The 20,880-nt window shown below is 41.1% G+C and overlaps 1 protein-coding gene across 1 annotated transcript in view; it reads left to right on the top strand.

Annotated features, from left to right (window-relative positions):
• The first annotated feature begins 3,660 nt into the window (after positions 1-3,660).
• Hmt4-20 (Histone methyltransferase 4-20) overlaps positions 3,661-20,880 on the top strand; it is a 37,329-nt gene continuing 20,109 nt past the window's right edge. Inside the window, exon 1 of the mRNA XM_068389534.1 lies at positions 3,661-3,839. The gene's annotated coding sequence lies outside the window, so the exon portion shown is untranslated. The remainder of the gene's footprint in view (positions 3,840-20,880) is intronic.

Raw genomic sequence — 20,880 nt, 5'->3', positions numbered from 1 at the left:
ATTAATCTGCAACATTTCTTTTGGATACTATGGCATGCATACCATTCTCTTACAAATAAGACTATATACAGTAATTGATGTATAATATTTCCGTAACACAGATAAAGCTAGTGATTTTAACAATTGGAAAGTACCGTAAAATAAGACTATATACAGTAATTGTTGTATAATATTTCCGTAACACAGATAAAGCTAGTGATTTTAACAATTGGAAAGTACCGTAAAATAAGACTATATACAGTAATTGATGTATAATATTTCCGTAACACAGATAAAGCTAGTGATTTTAACAATTGGAAAGTACCGTAAAATAAGACTATATACAGTAATTGATGTATAATATTTCCGTAACACAGATAAAGCTAGTGATTTTAACAATTGGAAAGTACCGTAAAATAAGACTATATACAGTAATTGATGTATAATATTTCCGTAACACAGATAAAGCTAGTGATTTTAACAATTGGAAAGTACCGTAAAATAAGACTATATACAGTAATTGATGTATAATATTTCCGTAACACAGATAAAGCTAGTGATTTTAACAATTGGAAAGTACCGTAAAATAAGACTATATACAGTAATTGATGTATAATATTTCCGTAACACAGATAAAGCCAGTGATTTTAACAATTGGAAAGTACCGTAAAATAAGACTATATACAGTAATTGTTGTATAATATTTCCGTAACACAGATAAAGCCAGTGATTTTAACAATTGGAAAGTACCGTAAAATAAGACTATATACAGTAATTGATGTATAATATTTCCGTAACACAGATAAAACTAGGGATTTTAACAATTAGAAAGTACCGTAAAATAAGACTATATACAGTAATTGCTGTATAATATTTCCGTAACACAGATAAAGCTAGTGATTTTAACAATTGGAAAGTACCGTAAAATAAGACTATATACAGTAATTGCTGTATAATATTTCCGTAACACAGATAAAGCTAGTGATTTTAACAATTGGAAAGTACCGTAAAATAAGACTATATACAGTAATTGTTGTATAATATTTCCGTAACACAGATAAAGCCAGTGATTTTAACAATTGGAAAGTACCGTAAAATAAGACTATATACAGTAATTGTTGTATAATATTTCCGTAACACAGATAAAGCCAGTGATTTTAACAATTGGAAAGTACCGTAAAATAAGACTATATACAGTAATTGATGTATAATATTTCCGTAACACAGATAAAACTAGGGATTTTAACAATTAGAAAGTACCGTAAAATAAGACTATATACAGTAATTGCTGTATAATATTTCCGTAACACAGATAAAGCTAGTGATTTTAACAATTGGAAAGTACCGTAAAATAAGACTATATACAGTAATTGCTGTATAATATTTCCGTAACACAGATAAAGCTAGTGATTTTAACAATTGGAAAGTACCGTAAAATAAGACTATATACAGTAATTGCTGTATAATATTTCCGTAACACAGATAAAGCCAGTGATTTTAACAATTGGAAAGTACCGTAAAATAAGACTATATACAGTAATTGATGTATAGTATTTCCGTAACACAGATAAAGCTAGTGATTTTAACAATTGGAAAGTACCGTAAAATAAGACTATATACAGTAATTGTTGTATAATATTTCCGTAACACAGATAAAGCCAGTGATTTTAACAATTGGAAAGTACCGTAAAATAAGACTATATACAGTAATTGTTGTATAATATTTCCGTAACACAGATAAAGCTAGTGATTTTAACAATTGGAAAGTACCGTAAAATAAGACTATATACAGTAATTGATGTATAGTATTTCCGTAACACAGATAAAGCTAGTGATTTTAACAATTGGAAAGTACCGTAAAATAAGACTATATACAGTAATTGTTGTATAATATTTCCGTTACACAGATAAAGCTAGTGATTTTAACAATTGGAAAGTACCGTAAAATAAGACTATATACAGTAATTGATGTATAATATTTCCGTAACAGATAAAGCTAGTGATTTTAACAATTGGAAAGTACCGTAAAATAAGACTATATACAGTAATTGCTGTATAATATTTCCGTAACACAGATAAAGCTCGTGATTTTAACAATTGGAAAGTACCGTAAAATAAGACTATATACAGTAATTGCTGTACAATATTTCCGTAACACAGATAAAGCTAGTGATTTTAACAATTGGAAAGTACCGTAAAATAAGACTATATACAGTAATTGATGTACAATATTTCCGTAACACAGATAAAGCTAGTGATTTTAACAATTGGAAAGTACCGTAAAATAAGACTATATACAGTAATTGATGTACAATATTTCCGTTACACAGATAAAGCTAGTGATTTTAACAATTGGAAAGTACCGTAAAATAAGACTATATACAGTAATTGCTGTATAGTATTTCCGTAACACAGATAAAGCTAGTGATTTTAACAATTGGAAAGTACCGTAAAATAAGACTATATACAGTAATTGATGTATAATATTTCCGTAACACAGATAAAGCTAGTGATTTTAACAATTGGAAAGTACCGTAAAATAAGACTATATACAGTAATTGTTGTATAATATTTCCGTAACACAGATAAAGCTAGTGATTTTAACAATTGGAAAGTACCGTAAAATAAGACTATATACAGTAATTGTTATATAATATTTCCGTAACACAGATAAAGCTAGTGATTTTAACAATTGGAAAGTACCGTATTGTGTTTAGCTCGGAAACAAAGTCAGTCACAAAATTCTACCTTTCTCCCATCTATGTCATTACGCAATCCTCTTATAATACTTTTTTTTCCTGTCTAATTTTATCAATCTCTAACCAATCATCGAGTAACTTTTATTCTTCTACGTCTCAATATCTTAAAAGAAGTGATTTTTAAATGTTTCGATATGCACAGACCCATTGTCAAACGTCAAACCCATTTTGTTCGTTAGAAAGGCAGACAATCTAGAACATCTATCCTTCACAAAGTATGCTAGAATTTAGTGTCATTTGATGGTTTTAATTATTCACGATTTCAATATAATATAATATAATATAATATAATATGATCTCTTGTTCCGGAAAATTCATTTGTTTATTACAACCTATGGCTATCCGCCAATGAAAGTAGTGCGGTCATCTACCTTACGTCACTGGTAATCCCAGTTCTGTTCATGACAAAATTGACATTCACTACTCATTAGTAGTATATATTTATGATAGATTGTAGGAAATGGAAACATACATTCGTTCAAAATATGAAATTCTAATTTTCCATGTAAAACAGGGGTTTAAGCCTCGGAGTAATCGCGCAGCAATACTGCGTAGTGCGGTTTCGTCTCCTCAGACATGCCAACCTAAGGGAGTTCTTCATTTGTGAATAATGATGAATGAGATTTTTTCCAGCATTTCATGTAAATCTTTAAAATAACAGTATTTGTAACTTATATATGAATACTAATAGAATAGCCTTTTTATTTCTATTGATTCGTGCACCTGCTTCCAGGTGATACTTCATAAACAGGTGAAAATCCTTAGAGACGAATTGCCATAATTAGATAATGTATTAGATCGCCCTTTCGGTTGTAAATTACAATTAGTATAATATTATCTATAAAAAATCTATGATTTTTCTATAAATAAGAAAAAAATGTCTAGGATCAGAGCTAGGATTTCCGATGACGGTTGGTACCCCTGCTACATCAAATAGTCAGCCATGATGTCTCTATAGATTCACTTTTCGCTGTGGGTGAAAAATGTAAATTCTCGGAAATAACTCTCTGTGCTGCCATTATGGAAGATTAAAAGTGCATGAACGCGTTCGCAAGTGACCCATCGGTACTCATTTCGCCCGCAAGAGGATCCAGGAAAGCGGTAAGGCCCTGAAATAAGGAAGATAAAGGGGCCTGGGGGAAAGTTCTTTCCGAATCGGGACGACCATAGAGTTTGTTGCACCCAAAAGATGTCCTTGGCCTTTAAAAATTTATAGTTTTTGGCAGGACCGGTGCGAAGTGGGCGTGGGGGGCGTGCGGGCGTTGCAGAAAATGTGAAAATGTGGGATTTTGTTCTGTCTTGAGCCCACCCAAGGGAAAGGAGTGGGTGTGTGGTCATCAGCTGATGTGAAAATGGACGATTTAGGTTTTAATCATTTTTTTGTGATGTTATTTCTATAATTTATATTCCAAATTGAGTGAATAATTAAAATTAATAATTAATTGCTCTTACAGACTTACCTAGATACTTGTCTTCATATCTGACGGGCCATAATTTTCCCGACAAAGAAATTACGTTATGTAATTCGTAATTTAATGTAATTATTAAAGGACTAATGGCCAGTGAATTACTGCACAAAGAACCAAATTGAGTGAATAATTGAAATTAATAATTAATTACTCTTACAGACTTACCTCTGTGTCTTTATATCTGACGGGGCATAATTTTCCCGACAAAGAAATTACGTTATGTAATTCGAAATTAAATGTAATTATTAAAGGACTAATGCCGAGTGAATTACTGCACAAAGAAAATAATGGAATATACAAAATTACCGAAAATAATTGTGCCCGACTTCAAATAGTTATAATGCTCATGGGACAACAAACTACCGAGTTCCAAAGGCATACTGTAACAATTTCTTTCGTTTTTAGATAAAATTCTAATTTTAGTTTAATGTAAGGACTGTGCTGGTATATACTATGCGCCATTGAAAGCCCGCCATAGGTCATTTATAAAAGTGTGGTAAATATTTCCCCTTGCACCGTTTGTCGTAACCAATGTGGAATATGATTTTCAGAGATGTTTTCAAGTGATCGAATCGAATGTTTCTGGTATCTATTTGTTTTGGAAATTGATATCTCTAAAATGAAGGCGATTTTTTTTTTTTTTTTTTAATTTTTTTTTTATTTATTAATTTTTTTTTTTTTTTGGTGAAGAGTCCAAAAACCTAAAGGTTGTAGATCGGTGGACGCATGTCTGCTAAGGTATTGAAAACTATGAAGTTCCGTCCATATAGTTGTATCAGAGATGTGGCCTTAATCTGGAATACCCCTACCTAATTTTAAATTGGCATCCCTTTACCTTGGATGAGGTAACGACCCTTAGTTACTTCTATAATAATAATAATAATAATAATAATGTTTATTGGACAAAAACATATTTGCATACAAAATATTTACAAAAAAGACTCGGTCCAAGCCCATGTGGAGCAGAGCTCTTCTACTAAGACCAGTTACTGATTGAATGTGCCGGTAAATGAACTAGCTCCAAAATCTAATTTCCATTTTAAACTTATCAAAATCGTCGAGAACGCGTGAAAATATACCCTGAAAATCATATTTCATTGGCGAAATGTCGTGTCCATGGGATTCTTTTAAGTCCCGATTTCAATGACGTCTACCTTCGGCGTTTTGCTCCAGTCTTACGGTAAGGAAACTAAGGGAATATGCATGAAATTAAGGTACTCGCACCTTATCTGAATTGGATTGCTGTCTCCATTTTTCAGCTGGAGAGGGCGTTGCCTTTCCCTCTCCCCATTCGGCCTCTTCGTACCTTGAGAAAATGCTGTAAAACAACATTAATTACCTTATCATATGAAGGTGCTTTGGGGTAGTTTGTAGCGCTACGGCCAAGCATCCTAATTTATTATCGCTCCGACTGTTATCTTGTATAGAATAAAAACGTTTGGAAATGGTCTACGGATCTTAAATATATTGTGTAATGGGGGGTCTGGGGGGGCGCAGCCCCCTTGGGTAAGGACACGGCTTTTAGCATAGGTTAGGTGGGTTTTTTAAGTTAGCTTCTCCCGCCAAAATCGTTTTTAGAACGACGGCCACAGTTCAGAATATTCCTGTTTTCTACGGGATCTGGCCGTCACCCTACAAAGGCTCCGTGCTTTGTCTAGGTGTTGGGTGATCAACGGACAATTCTTCTGGATTATCAATTATAGTTTTATGATTAAAATTGTAACTGATGAAGTACAGAATGTCCCCAAATTTACAAATATTCGACATGAACATTCAGATACGAATACATCCAACTGAAAATAACAGATAGCTTTAAGGACTATTTTAATAAAATATATTATTAAATGCAGTTAGCAAAGCCCTTGTAGGGTGCCGGCCAGATCCGTTTTCATTCATAGAAAATGGGAATAATATAGTGGGGTGGACTTTGGCCGTCATTCTAAAATCGAGTTCGTAGAAAACTGAAATATTCTGAACTGGCCGTCGTTCTAAAAACTATTTTGGCGGGAGAAGCTAACTTAAAAAACCCACCTAACCTATGCTAAAAGCCGTATCCTTACCTACTACGGGAGCGAGAAGATTCGTGGCCGGAGTAAGAACTCGAGCCACAAATTTTCAGGTAATTTAGGGTTTTCGGCAAAAAACACAAAAGTGTGCGTTTAAGCACATATTTAAGATCCGTAGACCATTTCCAAACGTTTTTATTCTATACAAGATAACAGTCGGAGCGATAATAAGCAATTTAGGACGCTTAGTCGTAGCACTACAAACTACCCTAGCTAAATGCCATTTGTAATAACCTGGTACCTATTTCATATGAAGTCTTATTTGTTGACTTCTGTAGCTGGAAATCATAGGCGTGGGAGATTCATGTTAGTTCTGCACTAGGCCAAAATTCATCTTACAAACAGCAGAGCCTTTGTATATCAGCGGCCAGTTCCTCCCATTTGGATTAAAAATTGACATCAACCATCCTGAATTTTCCCCCCTAACCTAACCTGCAAGCCATCTCCTTAACTACTTACCTAACGGGGGAGCTAACGTCCCTCTGTGACCCCCCTTACACTATCGTATTCTAAGTTAGCCGTTTTCATACATACAGGTGGCCGCTATCGTACATGCAACCCCAAACAACTTCTAGGGACCTATTGAGGACCTTCTGTAGGTGATAGATTATTTATCTAGATAGGTGATTTTTCCCTTTATAGAATACATCCTTGGAATAGAATGAAATACAAGCAATGGTGTCATTTCTTTGTCTTTTGGACAGGAAAGTTTTGTAGGATCTCCAAATAGGTTTTCTTAAAAGTAATAGGGGTGTATGTATGATTACGGTTGCCTAAGGTGGTCGAAGCCCCCCTCCCTGTTAGGTAAGTAGCTAAGGACATGGCTTGTAGGTTAGGTTAGGTAGGAAAATTTAAGTTATGCTGTTTGTTTTTGTAGAAAAAACAATTTTTACTACAGCCAAGTCTTACGACTAATGTGGAAAGAAGATTCCCATTATCTCTGCATGCGGAGGAACTGGCCGCTCATATACAAAGGCTCCAATATTTAATTACTACCATACTTTAGGTATTCTACAGCAATTGAGTTGTTCTCAAGCCTAAAAGTAGCTACTTTGATCTTGATTAAACATCCCAACAAGCGCATGTCAGCTATAAACTACGCTTCGTTGTTGGAAAATTGCCTTTGATAACGAACTAAGTTGAACCATGTCAAATGGCCGCTGACAAGTCTCAAATTTGAAACTAGAGTGTGACTTCCCAAGAGAAGTTAATTTAGAGACTGACGTTGTAAGATGATTACCGTTGGCTAGTTTGATGAAACTTTTGAAATATAGATACAACAATAAGCTAGCCTTGTTTTAGAGGTTGCACGCTTAAGTTAGGTTCTATTTTAAGGGTTGTGTGTTGTTGCTTTTTTTTGGGGGGGGGGTACGGGGGTTGGTTGGGTCACCAAATGTTTGTCTGCCAAAATACTCGGCCAATGCGTGTATTGCTTGTCAGAAAAAATGATGTGTATATGCAAGCGAAGCGAGCTACAGCTGAGCAAAGACCAGTTAGTGAATGGTTCTTATTAGTTCATTGAACAACATCTTAAATACACTATTACTGTGGGTGAAGGAGTCTCATTTTCTATGCAAGCGGCAGGCCTAGTGACCCAACGATCTTCACGTACTGTACCAGTTTTTTTTTATATACAAAAAATGTATGTAAAGGAAATTTGTCTCGAAGAAACTAGATTTATTGGCCGGAACATGTCAATGAAAATGCTTACCAATTCATATTAACCAACCTTGTATGAATACAGTTTATACTGTTAAAAGTGTTAACTGAATTATACTTATGCTAGGCTTGTAACGCTGAGGTTGAAATATAGCGTAAACAACTTATACTTAATGTAATCTATTCAGAGTGCATGTTAGGTCCATCCTATTGATTTTATATTAATTGCTAAACTGTCTGACCTATAGAAGTTTCACATCTGATGGCTGAGCGATCTTGCACTGGCCGTACGACTGACGTGGGCCGAGTTCGGAAAGAAATAAAAAATAATCAATCTGGCCGGGTCGTGGTGGTTTCACTGTGGAACAGTATTTAGGGTGGCAGAGTGTTGGCGTACCATTGACACACTGAATACGTATAGGGGCCACGTAAGGGCTTGTGTGGAAAAAGAAAGTTGATTCTTGAGATAAATTAGATTAACTGCGTACAATCTCAGATAAGTTCTGAGTGGTGACGTAATGGTCTCGTACATGAATACGAACAATTCCTGACTAATTGCGCGTGAATTTGGATTGAATTCGTACCAGACTATGCAAGCCACTCTGCAGCCATAAAATAAACAAGGTAAATTTTTCTGAAATCGGCTTCAGACGGGGTGGGAAAGGCCAGTACCACCACATCGAACCGAATACAAAGCATCTCGTACTCCAGTTCAGATGGCCACGGGCAGCCAAAATTTTCCGTCTGAGCCTGTACGAGGTTGTACGTAGTCTGGTGTTAAACCTCAGTTACCACCACGTGAAGCCACATACAACCTCGTACTGATTTTGTACCATTTTAGACTCCAGTTCGGATGGGTATCAGTGTAATTTAATTTTTGAACTTATGCTTCCCCACTTTGGTTATAGGGAAATATCTAAAGAAAAATTTTAGAGTTCATGTTTTTCATATGTTGATTTAGCAAAGGCTCCTTTGTCTTATCAGATATGTTCACGCGAATCGTTTTGCTGTTATTGTATGATGCAGTACTTGGATTTCTTGTCAAAACTGAATTCTGCTTAAAAAAAAAAAAAAAAAAATTCTTTTCTTCCCATGCGTCCAGGTTATCACTAAATGTGTATGGCTCAATAATGGTTACCTTTTGTAATGTAATTCAGGCTTCGAGTCTTTCACCTGACAAATGTCTCGTAGTAAAAAATGAAATTGATTTGACTAAATACCAGGATTCTCCCTCTAGTCAGACTTCACAAACATTAAGGAAATTGTTAACCTGTGTAATGCAAAAAGGTATACAGTGTTTTATATTGGGTCTCCCTTCCAGTAAGTGGACTCTGCTCAGGGCAGTTTCATTATAGAATAGTGCAGTATTAGTTAGGGCATTGAAATACGCATAATTGAATAGATCTTTGCAAATACACTATTTTGAACCCCATATACTAGTGGCGGAAACTGTTATTAACAAAGTTATAGCTTTTAATGAAAAATTTCCAATTTGCTCCTTTAGTCTAAATTCATACCGTAGTAGCCTTCATCCTCCAGGTAGTTCAGAAAAAAATCTGATGGTGCTTCGGTACTCAGTTACTTGTCAAATACTATGGTAGAAATGTGATTTATTTTGTACCGCCTACCAGGACAGTGCTGCAGTGAAATAATTTTAAATCGTGATTGAAGCGAGCCAAGGCTGAGCTAAAACCAGTTTGAAATTAGTGATCAAGTAGGTGATTAAAGTACTAGCCTATGGGGCTAACGCGAGTAACAAAACGTGTTCCGTTAGCCATAACATACGAATGGTGAGATAATGTTAAGTTGCAAGCTACTGCTGAACAAAACCAGTAAATATTTATTGTTCATTCGCCGTATCAGTGTACACGCCTAATTAACCCTTTTACCCCCAAGGGACGTACTGGTACGTTTCACAAAACTCATCCCTTTACCCCCATGGACGTACCGGTACGTCCTTGCAAAAAAATGCTATAAATTTTTTTTTTCATATTTTTGATAATTTTTTGAGAAAATTCAGGCATTTTCCAAGAGAATGAGACCAACCTGACCTCTCTATGACAAAAATTAAGGCTGTTAGAGCAATTTAAAAAAAATATACTGCAAAATGTGCTGGGGAAAAAATAACCCCATGGGGGTTAAGGGTTGGAAATTTCCAAATAGCCTAGGGGTAAAAGGGTTAAGTAGGTAATTAAAGTACTATCCTATGGGGCTAACGTGAGTAACAAAACATGTTCCGTTAGCCATAACATACGAATGGTGAGATAATGTTAGGTTGCAAGCTACTGTTGAACAAAACCAGTAAATATTTATTGGTCATTCGCCGTATCAGTATACACGCCTAATTAATCAGAGGTTTTAGTAGTACTGTAAAATGAACATGGCTACGACTGACTCCACGGAAGATGGAATTCAAGTCACGTTTTCTACGCGTCTGAAACCCCTTGTAAAGAAAAGTTATGGGGGTTTGTTTACAGTAACTGGTTTTTTAATACAATGTCTTGTTACTTATGATGATGACTAGTGGGAAACAAAGTTTTAATATAATTTATACAATGAGACTAGTACATGGTGTTTAAGGTGTTTCAAACTTTATTGATGACGATACCTATTGCAAATCCATAGCTTGTCAGTTATGGTAGTCAACCCACCATAACTCATAAACTATAGATTTCCGCCAGAAATCATTATCAAAACCGTTCAAGACATTGCATAAAACACGACGTTTGTTGTACTATTTTTTAATTTTCCAATAAGGGCTATTGCTTGCTATAGCTGTGAATGCCGTACGAGACCAACTACTTACTTATGCAAATGTCATTGTACTGTTGCAGTTTTACTTTGTAAAGTTAACCCTTTTACCCCTAAAGGACGTACTGGTACGTTTCACAAAAGCCATCCCTTTAACCCCATGGACGTACCGGTACGTCCTTACAAAAATATGCAATACAAAATTTTTTTTTCATATTTTAAATATTTTTTTTGAAAAAATTCAGGCATTTTCCAATAGTATGAGACCAACCTGACCTCTCTATGACAAAAATTAAGGATGTTAGAGCAATTTAAAAAAAAATATACTGCAAAATATGCTGGGAAAAAAATAACCCCCTGGGGGTTAAGGGTTGGAAATTTCCAAATAGCCTGGGGGGAAAAGGGATAAGTCTTGTGCTTTAGTTTTCAAGTGTATTTTTTGGTAATCGATGTTTGCCTGCTTCCCGTCTTACTTCCCACTCATTGGTTTCTATCCAGTCCGCTATGCTACTATCAACTACCTTGCGTGCCCAGTTTGCTCTTAATTTAAGCCGATTCAAGTCGATCAATAGGCGCATATACACAACAGGATGATCCTAATCTGACCGGGCACAATATACTTTCATCTGAATCATGACAGGTGCTATGGTACATTGTAAGGGCATGGCACCTTGAGTTGGACAAGGTTGGGGTACAGTACTTTAGGTTATGGTGTATCCTGTGATATGCGGTCTGTACATTAGAATTAGCTCTGATTGCACCAAACGTTTGATTTTTAATATATATTTGTTAACCCTTTTACCCCCAGGCTATTTGGAAATTCCCAACCCTTAACCCCTATGGGGTTATTTTTTTCCCAGCACATTTTGCAGTATATATATTTTTTTAAATTGCTCTAACAGCCTTAATTTTTGTCATAGAGAGGTCAGGTTGGTCTCATTCTCTTGGAAAATGCCTGAATTTTCTCAAAAAATTATCAAAAATATGAAAAAAATAATTTTTATAGCATTTTTTTTGCAAGGACGTACCGGTACGTCCATGGGGGTAAAGGGATGGCTTTTGTGAGACGTACCAGTACGTTCTTTTGGGGGTAAAAGGGTTAATTGAATCTTGAAAAATGGTAGCCATGTGCAACTATTTACTGGGATTCGAAAATAGCCCGGTTTTCTATTGCTTCTACCGCAGCGCATTAAGTTGGGTAACGATTCCAGGGTGATAAAACCCACCACCTTATCAGTTAGATAAGGACTCATGATAGTTAATTATGTTTGGGCATATCCATGTATTTTCTTTGACTTTGGCCAACCAGGTTAGGATTCTACACTACCCTCTTTTGTCAAGGAATTTGAGCACTAGGTTAGGTTACTTTAGAAGACATCCTTGTAATTGCTCTCTCTCATTGCTACATTTGTGTGTTGTATGTACAGTACTATGTTAGCAGGGTAGTGTTTAACTTCACTCTCCACTTTAGAAAGTTACTAAGGTGGTTGGGGGAGTAATAAAACGACATCTTATGTCTTTTTCAATTTCTAGTTAGTTTTGTGGTGCTGGATGTTAATCCAATACAGTGAGCAAAGATACAGCTTTGTAATTTTAGGTTGAGGGGAATGAGGTTTTTAATATATATTAGTGATGGCGAAGGAGTTAAGAGTTACCTAGAATTGTTATTGATGACGCGTATGAATCACTGTATGCATTTGTCCCTACGCAAATAAGAACCTTCCGCCCTTTATACAGTAGTCTGAATGACTCCAGCATAAGGTTGAATGGTTGCTGAATTGGGACCAAGGCAATTTTTACGGGAGGTGATGCAAAGAGGAAGCCCTGCCCCCTGCCCAACTTAGTCAAGACATTTTTGACTGCCCGCTTGGTGCTCATTTCTCACAGGCTCTGTTGGATCTTACTGCGGCTTATAAGCGTGGGTTGTTTTTGACTGCGCACTCAGTTGTGATAACAAAAACTTCATGAAAGTTCATATAGGTTTTAAAAGGGTATACAGTAGTTGTGAATCCCCATATGTTGTGTGCCTTTTGTGTGGGGCAGTCTGTATGCAGTCGCCCTGTAGAGTCGTTCACACTACTGTATTCCTGTCGGGAAGATGATGACCTCAACTCAAAGCACGGGTTGGCATGCGTCTTGAGTACCTCGTGTAGAGGGTTGTGAGGCAGCATAGCAAATTCTTATAACTTCCTCCGGTGTGGGAGTAATCTTGTTAGTCCCTCAGACCATGACGCAAGCACACACCAGGGGAATGGTTATAGGTCTTGGTACGTTCTTGAACCATTGCGTATCCTGGTTTGACAGCCAGCATTGTTTTCAACAGTTGCGAAGTGGTGAGCGGTCCTACCCAGATTAATCACCAGAAATGTACAGTAGGTAATGAAGGTATTGTTCTCTACTTCCTTGATCTGCTATGGATCTCACTCACTGACCAGAACCTTCAGGGTTGGTCTGTGATAGGCAAGTCAGATGTGACAGCTGCCTTTGTTTTCATTGGTTGCAGCAGAGCTTTGTCCCCTGGACTGAACACCAGCACCATAGGTCAATGAGAGCAAGGGTAAGTTACTAATAAATGCTATCCTCCGCGGAAGCAAGAGAAAGACGGTTACTCCTTAACTGGAGTGTGATTTCTGTTTGACAGGTATTGCTGTTGTATTGGTAGCAGTCAAGTGGCTCGTCCTGTCAAGTGGCCCCTCCCAGGACAGGACAAATACCCGACACAGTCCAGCAAGTGAAGGTAATCTTTTGTCCTCCCCCTGTAGAGGACCATGTCTGTCCTATCCCATTGTTGGTGCCGGAGTGCCACTAAGGGAAACAAATATCAGGTCCTGTATAAAAGGGAAAGATAGTCCCGTCCTGTGTTTGATCTTTCCCCTCTCTCGAACTCCTTCCTAACGCTAATGTGGGCCAGACACGTACAACCAATCACCATGCTCTGTCTCCTGATTTCAACAGGGACGAAGAGGCTTGGACATATCTGACCTTGAAGGTTTCTTTAGTCAGTCCACCGAGCCTGAGCAGTTCTAGGCAATTGTGGTGCACGTGGTCTTTTGAAGGATGTGATCAGGTTAGAGTTGGGAATATGGCACTCTTTCAAGCCACTTTCCTCCTACAGAAGGGAGTGACTAAACTCAATTGGTATACAGTAGTTCCCTGTGTGAGCCCAATATGACTGGTGCTTCTTACATACTGGCAATTGGTAACTGTCCTTAAAGGAACCAGGAACATCTAGGTGAGGTGGAATGCATTCTTCCACTTTCCTGATCCCTTCAGGGAGATACTGTGGTGTTTTTTTGGGTAGATTAGTATACTGTGTATCCCTTTCTCCTATGCCTTTGGATCATTGGTTGGTCCTGAGAGAGAGGTATCTTGGTCAATTCTTTCCCCATCCATGAAGTTTCAGTACTTTAGAGATGGAGACTTTCACACATTGAGCTTTGTGAAGAATGTCTGGATATCTGTGCACTCCTCTGTGACTATCTTAATAGGGGAGTGGGCCACTGTCTACAAGGGGGGTCACAGAGGGCATCTCCATCCAAAGAACCTCTAACAGATGGTGCACTTGTTTGTCTTCTACTGCCGAAGAAGCCCTTTGACAGGGTTTTGAGTGCCCTCAGGAGAGTGGTTCATGCTCAAGGGAAGCTTCAAGTAGTCTACCCTGGGACTTCAGTTCTGGAGTGATATGGTCCTTGCCATCATTGCCTTAGGATCACCTCCTGCTAATTTAAGTGCATCATGGGGATCTTTCACTCAAGGCTCTGTTCTGCATTGGAAATGAAATATGAGGGTTTTTAAGCTTTCATCGTATTGTGTGCAGGGAGGTGTGGTTCTGTCAACTACGCTGTCATACTAACTTTGTTAGGAAGACCCAGTACCTGTGAATTTGACAGGAGATGCATGGTTTTGTGTAAAGGCCTTGCAGTGTTAAGTAGGGTCTACACGATCAAACGGTTCGTCGAACCCGGTTGACAAAGCTGCTTGTCAAACGGTTCGAAGAGGTGAAGTCAGCCACAAATGCATAAGGTTTGTGGACAATGAAGCCCCACCCAAAAAAATCAGGCGAGAACAGGCTTTCTGTGAATCATTTGATGAGCGTGTTTGACAAGCGAATACCCCTTTCATACGTTCGAACATCACTTCAAACACTTGTCTGTCGAACCGCGTTCGACTGTGTAAACCCCGCTCTACTTGAATAGGATTCGACTTATGTTCTCAAGTTTACTGTAGTCCCTTTTAATTACCATAGTAGGAACAAGAAGGTGGTGTCTAGACACTTCCTTCTGTCTTTGCGAGACTTTTTTTTTTTTTTTTTTCTGCAGATCCAAACTGCAGTTAGTAAGGACCTCTGCCATTTCAAGGAAGAACTCGCAAGGCTAGACCTATTAGTAGCCTTTTAGTTTACCTGTTGGTGTCCTTGAAGTTGAAGGTTGTGTCTTTGGGCCATCCTCATAAGAAGAAAGTTGGGCCAGTATCTTGCCAAACATTTCTCTTGATAAGCCTGGTTTGACACTTTTCAACATCATATTCCTGTTAGGGAGGTAGGTTTTCTGTGACGTAGGACATTACTGTGCTGACTATTTAAAGCCAGTACAGGCCGAGGCCCTAACGTCCTCTGCATCCCTATGTTGAACTGTCAAAAGGTTGTTTGAATTAAGTTCCTTGCTCTTGTACTGAACCAGGAATTATGACTTATCCAGGAAAGAAAGAAAACTTTCTAGTTTTATTCAAGGAGACTCCCTTTCACCAAGGAACAACTCTTTACTTTAAAGGGTAAAGGGTTAGTCGTTTAAAGAGCTTATGATTTTTTAGATACAAGAAATGAAAATTACTTTTAGGATTTGGTGTTTTCCAACTGGTCGTGGTATAGAGTAATATATTAGTTTGTTCCTACACTAATATAAAAACCAGGGTCCTTTAATAGGGGTGTGACTTGAGCAAAGCTGGAATGTTGGTTTAAACTTTTAATGAGGTAAACATAATTGCTGGTGGGTTAAGCAACCCTCACTCTTAAACTTCAGTCACACTTCAGTACAGATTTAGTTTCCTTCTGCCTTGAGATAATGGAGGCTTAATGCTTTTCTCATTTCATAGTTTCTATCATAGGTTTTTTTTGCTTCAGCGGGAGTCATCGGTATCTGACCTGGGACGATGTCAGGATGCCAGAGAACTTAAGTCATTCATTCATTCTTAAGTGGGAATGTTAAAGCTGCTGACGAAGCATCTCTATAGTGCCTTCTCTTCTTCAAGGTTGAACCCCTGTGTCTCCCTTGGGTTTTCTGGAATAGTTCGTAAGATGAAGGGAGACCCCGCCTTTCCCCAGAGGCGCGTTTTAAAAAATGCAGCGGTATCGCCTTTCTCTAGCAAACGTAATATTCTACTGCATCTCTCAATGTATGCCTATCACTGCCTGACGATGACACTCATAAGGACTAGGACCTAGGAAAGTTTTGGTCTGTCTTAGAAATTAACAAGGCCTTGTCAGCTGAGAGACAATAGCTGTTAGCAGATGCTATAACCCTTTAGTTTTCCCTTACTGTGCCCTCCTATTTGGCTTGGCTGTTCCACAAGCAGAGGAGACATATGACAAGGTGCCCCTAGACGAGGCCTTATTTGTTGGAGCAGAGGAACCTGTTTCTTCTCCACTTGCTACAGTTTTCACCACCAGCCTGGAAATGCTGAACAGTCTAGTTATCGATATCAGTGGAGCGTGATCAACGGAGACTGGTAATTGATAACTCCTTAGAGGAACCAGGAACATCTAGGTGAGGTGGAATGCATTCTTCCACCTTCCTGATCCCTTCAGGGAGATACTGTGGTGTCTTTTCACCTGTTCCTGCCTTTTCTCCCTTGCATGTTACTGAGTCTGCCACCTCAAAGAGAAGGAAGAAGTGGTCAGCAAAAGGACATTGACCGATCTTTCCCCATATACGCGTTGGTGAAGCAGTGCTAAAACTCAACCTAGGCCACATCTCCTTTGTTCAAACTTTACCACCATCATAAAACCCCAACGCAAGTTCCGGCTGCAATCCAAGTGAGTTTGCAGTGGGTTAGAGATGGTACGGTTGCCTACCCTCTACTGGCAGGTTTTCGGCCCAAAATTCGGTCGAAATTTTCGAAAAAAATTTCGGAAAATTTTCGGCCCGAAAATCGGTCAAAAACCTTACTGGTAGTTTATACCTCGTTAAGTTTTGACTGCTGTATTCCAGTCTTTGCTGTTATCTTTCTCCTATAGTAAGTGATTCAGATTTGTATAGTTGGGGAAAATACAAAATATCTTAAAAATTGTCGTATTTCTTTTTGAAATTAAAGATTTTTTTTTTCATGTGAAATTTCCATACTGAAACTATTATTAATGTTGTGTTGTTGGTAATCGTGCTTAAAAATTGTATGGAAACTACTTTATTCCATGATTCTGCTTGACAGTATGATGTAAAAAAAAAAAAAAAATTCTTTTTGTCATTATTTTAAATTAAAGCAAGTGTACCTATATATTTATGAAATTTATGCACGAGACATGGTAGCTGGAATGCTAAAACAGTTTAAAAGTTTTGAAATTGTGGTATCTTCGTAATATATAAGCAAAATTTGGACAGTAACTCCTTCACTGGTCCAAGATTTGTTGAAAATAACCTCTACAGTGATTCGTGATTGTTCCAACACGGAGTACTTAGGCTACCTCGAATTACTTTCTTAGGAGTATCTGGGATCTCCTCCCAACCGACCAGAATTTTGTGTAGTTTACCCTACTCCCATTTTCTATGCGGGGTAACCTCTGGCGGAGTGATACGCGCCACGAGGCGACCCCGGGTCAGAGAGCATGCTTGCTCAGGTCTCAATCCCCAGAAAGTTTTCTGGTCGCGTCGCGATAACATCCCGACGCGCTCTCCTTACCCAGTGCGACCCTTTGTGTCCCACGCGGTTCCCACATGGTCCCTTTGTGCTCTTCCTTATCCTTTTCCCTCTGTGTTCCTGTGTCTCGCGGTGTCTTACTAGTGCGTAATTGAGCATCCCCGTCGTTGCCCTGAGCCTATGGCCGGTAAATCGTGTGGCGCCTTCCTCTCAAAGCCTGAAGTTGACCTGCACTCCTTGTGTTCTTCGTGTAGGGGCAGTGTTTGTTCCTCTACAGCCACGTGTCCGGAGTGCGAGTCCTGGAACGAGGTGCAGTGGGTGCGTTACGGCACCAAGAAAAAGAAGTCTTCCAGGAGATCGCCTAGGAAACCGAGCGTCTCTTCACCTCTTGTTTCGCCCGGCGCATCGTCAGATAGTTTCTCAGCCGCCTTCCTCTACCCAGAGTAGGGGACGAGGTACAGTAAGTCAGTTGCGGGGAAGAGGCCTGTGGCTCTTCCCCAGGAGTCTGAATTACCTGATAGTGGTGTTGTCGTTGATCCAGGCAAGTAGGAGGCCTGAGGGAGGGACGGGTGTGTGTTCGGAGGATGAAGTCCTGGTGCAAGCAGGGCCCGTCTCTTCTGACGATCCTATGTGGGGAAAGACTGCTGCAGCCTCTTCTCCCGCCTCTTGGGCATGTGTTTCAGGTACGTCCGCAGCCGAGGGTGGCGCCGAGAAGGAGGACTCGCCGCCGTCAGACACCCTCGCGTGGGCGCCTCCAAAGACGCCCTTCAGATCACCCTTGAGGCTGGAAGAAGAGTTGGAGACCTGGTTCCCCAGTGAGGAGCTGCCTCGCTCCCCTCCAGCGCCTTCAGCTACACTCCCGTCCGTCTTCCTGGAGCCTTCATCGCCGGCCGATCGACGCTTGGACCCACCAGCAACGCGGCACGACTCAGACCCTTCAGTGAGGTCCAACAATTCTTCGGGCTCCTTGGTCGAGGCCTGCTCCTACTCCTCGCAGGATGGAGCCCCGAGGGACCATAGAAGACGGCGAGATAGGTCACGCTCATGCTCCCGTTCCAGATCCCGCCACGTTGGGAAGCACTCTAGATCCCCCAGGAGGAAGTATAGGAGAAGCTGCTCCTCGAGAGAAGAATGGGTGCGGGTCGTCATCCCACGTAGACAACTCCTGGAAGCTTCAGCAGTCCCGGGCACCTCGGGCTGGCTCCCAAGGGCTCCCTCGCCAGCTAAGTACGTCCCCAGCAGCAGGTATGATCGTCGGAGAGAGTCTTCTCTTCAGGCCTTCCACGAAGGTTCTGACTCCATCTGGCCAACGGAGAGAGTCGCCTCTTTGGTCTAGCAGCCGCGTCCCGGCCTCCAAGTCCGCAACGAGTCGACCGGAACGTGAGAGACGCCTTCCTTCTACGAGCAAGCCTGCAGCCTCCTGGACCTCCGTAGGCAGAGATAAGCCCAGGACGCAGCCCTCCACTCAACGTCGATGCCCGTCCTCCAGCCTGAACCGCCGAGAGTAGACCGCGCCAGGAAGATGCCTCCTCCCCAAGCGGCACCCTCCGTCGGAGGTGCCCCGACACAAGCAGAGGAACATCCGACGGAAAGTATAGATGACGGCATAGAAGGTTCGGCGGCAGAAGTTTCGGCCTACAGGAGAGTGATAGGCCTCATTAGGCGTCATCACAGGCTGGACGAGCCTAAGCCCTCCACGCACGAAGACTGGCTCTCGGGCCTCAGCAGGCTGGTCGGTGCACCCGTGCAACTGAGGCTCTCACTAGCTCTTCCTTTAGCTAGGAACGTTAGGCTGGGTATGGCTCATGTAGACAGGATAGTGGCCAACCACGCAGAAGCCCCCAGAGTCAGAGCACCTCCAAACTTCTCCAGGGTCTCAAGACCCAGAGATGTTTCTACCTTCCCGAAGGGCACCGCGCGGGTCCCTGTACGGTAGAGCCAGCAGTCGCCATCCTGGGCCAGGGAGCCGCAGAAGAGAGAGCTACCACCGCCCCAGTTTGCTTCTCCCCTTCGAAGACCTCCATGATGGAAGAGCTAGCCAGGGACCTGGTATACGTATCGTCGTGGCTAGATGGTGGCCCTGCACACTGGTGGGTTTTCAGGCCTCGCACGACCTCGCAGTTCCGTAGAACCAGGCCTTGCTGAAAGAGCTGATTAGCTTGGGGGGTAAGGTCCTGAAGTTCCTCTCTTACCAGTCCATTGCTCAGGCCGCCAATTGGGTGCTGCATAAGAGGGATACCATGCTCAGCAAGCTCGTCAGGAGACTCCCGGACAGAGAAGCGAAGGCCCTTAGGAACCTACCCCTGTGGGGCGACTCAGTGTTCCCCTTGAAGGCAGTGGAGGAGACAGTAGAGAGGATCGGGAAGCTGAAGGATGCGGGAGAGCCCAGACCCTCTACGAGAATACCTGCCCATAGAAGGCCATCCTCCGACGTCTCGCTCCCTCCTCGCGCCTCACCTAGCCAGCCCAGGAGAGATGCCCATACTACTGCCTTGCCTCAATCTTTGCACACACACACACACACACCCTGTAGAGGAACGCCTGCTACGCAGTCAGTCTTCAGGCCTTCTTATTCGGCCGCCAGAAGAGGGCGTTCAGGCCGCGCCTCTCGAAGAAGGTAGTGAGAGAGGCCCCCTACTCCTGCCGAAGCCTCAGGTGGGGGGATGCCTCAGACATTCTTGGCAAGCATGGCGAGACCACGGAGCAGATCCGTGGACCGTAGCAGTACTAATGGAAGGGTACAGGTTGCCCTTCCTGGCGACCCCCCCACCTCTGATACCAGACCTACATGCGGAGTGGTTGGCACACAAAGACCCCTTGAGAATGACGGCCCTACAAGAGGAAGTCTCGGAAATGTTGGCGAAAGGGGGAAATAGAACCAGTCAAGAACCTGGGTCCAGGGTTCTACAGCAGACTCTTCCTGGTGGAGAAAGCGACAGGGGGCTGGAGACCAGTCATAGACCTCTCAGCCCTCAACAGGTTCGTGTGCAAGACCGACTTCAAGATGGACACCCCGAAGTCGGTCCTAGCGGCTTTGAGGGAGGAGGACTTCATGATGTCCATAGACCTCAAGGACGGATACTTCCAAATCCCTGTTCACCCTGCCAGCAGGAAGTACCTAAGGGTAAAATGGGGTACCGAAACGTTGCAGTTCAAGACCCTCTGCTTCGGTCTGTCCACAGCCCCTCAGATCTTCAAGAGGGACTTCGCAACAGTCTCAGCCGGGGCACACGAACAGGGCATCCGCCTGATTCGGTACCTGGACGACTGGTTGTTACTTTCAGCCTCAGGGGAAGTACAGTACTGAGGGAGCAAGGCGCGAAGCTCCTGCAGTTCTGCAACGTCCTG

The sequence above is a fragment of the Palaemon carinicauda genome, chromosome 16 (genome assembly GCF_036898095.1).
Source record: "Palaemon carinicauda isolate YSFRI2023 chromosome 16, ASM3689809v2, whole genome shotgun sequence".
NCBI lineage: Eukaryota > Metazoa > Arthropoda > Malacostraca > Decapoda > Palaemonidae > Palaemon > Palaemon carinicauda.
The sequence above is the reverse complement of the archived record's forward strand: the minus strand, read 5'-3'. Positions and strand labels throughout refer to the sequence as shown.